This window comes from Capsicum annuum, unplaced genomic scaffold (genome assembly GCF_002878395.1).
Source record: "Capsicum annuum cultivar UCD-10X-F1 unplaced genomic scaffold, UCD10Xv1.1 ctg59002, whole genome shotgun sequence".
NCBI classification, from domain to species: Eukaryota; Viridiplantae; Streptophyta; class Magnoliopsida; order Solanales; family Solanaceae; genus Capsicum; species Capsicum annuum.
The window spans coordinates 910-2,933 of NW_025867674.1; the positions used below are offsets into that span (position 1 = coordinate 910).

Here is a 2,024-nt window from a genome sequence, read left to right on the forward strand (position 1 = left end):
TCTAAAACATAGGTCGCTTTTTGTAAGAATCCTCATGAGGTCGCTTAAAAGCAACCTCACGAGGTCATTAGGTTATTTATTGACTTTTACAAAGAAGAGACCTCGTGAGGTCTCTAAATTATTTCTTATAATTATTATTATTTTATTAAAAAGAGACCTCATGAGGTCTCTATTTGATTTTTCTATTTTTATTTTTTAATTAAAAGACAACTCACGAGGTGACTATTATTTCTTAATTTTTTTTATTATAAATAATTTATTTAAAACATAAACGACTTATTGCAGTCTCTTATTTGAGCATGTAGAAAATGAAATCGTGAAAAAGTGACCTCATTAAGTCGCTTTTGTCCATTTGCAAAAAAAAAATGAAAATGCGAAATAGCAACCTCACGAAGTCTCTTTTTGTAAAACAATAGCTTTTACAAATACCTGTCATTTTAATTCAATTCAATAATATATACAATATAATCAATTAAATTGAGCTCTAAGAACTCCCACCAATCAATCAAACTACAATAAACACAAGTAAATATAATCTAATTAATAACCACAAAATGAAAATAAAATTTAAATACCTTGATGTTGAACGAACAAAATATAAAAGTCATAAGTTATTTAACAATACTATTGTTCATACTACTTTAAAGTTTTAATGCATTCAAAAACACCTAAGAATTCAAATAAACCACCATGAAGTATATAGTTTGAATTATCTAGACAACATTCAACTTTAACAACGCGGCGGTGTATTGTCCACATAGTAATCCTTATCATTTTCATTACTACTGGGCTCCTTAGTCACATCTTTGTATTGACCATGTACTCCATGTGAAATAGGTAGAGACTGGAGGTCGAGGAGGGCGCACTACATCATCGGGACAAGGGGGAATTCTCCCGAAGCAAGTAATCCATCGAATTGGGCCTTCATTCCTGCATACTGTATATCTCTTTGCCTTTCCCTACCCTGCGAGGCATTAGCTTCTTTAGATAGCTCAGCTATTACCTGCTTCAAAGTCAAAATTGTATCACTTGACTCATCATCCTGGAAACTACCGAGGCCTTCTAGTTCTGAATGAAATTTACGGAAGGTTCGTTGGGGCAATTCATAAGCATATCCATACCTACTTAGGCCACCAACCGCATGCATTCTCTCATTCTACTCTTGGCTAAGTGGTAGGTCTCGCCTATCTTCTGGCAGAGTTTGACAAAAATCCTCTATACATTGCAGATATCGATTCTGAATTTAATGATATTAGAATATAAATTTAGAAAACAAAGTAATTACTACTAGAAATAAAGGCTTACATAGGTCAGCCTTGTGTATGTAGCCTTGAATGCCTCAGCCTTCAGTTATTGGCCTCCTAAGTTCTTTTTCCTGCAAACAAAATTAATTGAATTTTAATTGCTATACAATAATTGCTACAAAACACTAACTGAAACATCAAAAATATTACATGTATATTGACTGAAGTTGATGTCTCATTCTGAATAACTTATGTACCAGAAAGGTTCTTTATATAATGTAGATACATAATTCAATAATATTTTTCTCTTATATTTTTCATAAGTACGATACTAAAAGGCTAGCAATAATTCAAATGACACTATCTCAATTTAGTTTACAAACAGAAATTTGTATAGTAATTAGTACACACCTAAGCTAAATGAACTGAAATTTAAAAGATAAAAAATGAGCAGATTAGCAGAATATATAACACAGGACAAAAAACAAAGCAAGAAGAACTTTTTGTGCACACAGTTGTGGTTATTAAAAGGGCTCCATAACTTTATCTTGCCAAAAGAGAAGAAATGTACAAAATGGAAAGATCGTGCTATTAGGAAAGTTGTAAATGTTGTGCTGCAAAGAGGATTTTTCTAGTTCATGTATATATAAGAACCTTTTTGGTACCTTAGTTATTGAGATTTGCTTGATACTGTTTCCCACATAATTATCCAATTTTTGACACAAGGCAGAATCTTTGTTTAAAGGTATATCTCCACCTTTGCACTTCCTTTCTGTATTT

General features: G+C 31.9%; 1 long non-coding RNA gene across 1 annotated transcript; it reads right to left on the bottom strand.

The window, feature by feature from the left end:
• Positions 1-648: 648 nt before the first annotated feature.
• LOC124893411 lies at positions 649-1,381 on the bottom strand. Its single transcript, XR_007050686.1, has 3 exons — positions 1,306-1,381; positions 1,122-1,237; positions 649-1,003 (listed from the first exon to the last, which is right to left on the bottom strand). It is a non-coding gene; the product is annotated as an uncharacterized LOC124893411 (long non-coding RNA).
• Between the last annotated feature and the right edge of the window lie 643 nt (positions 1,382-2,024).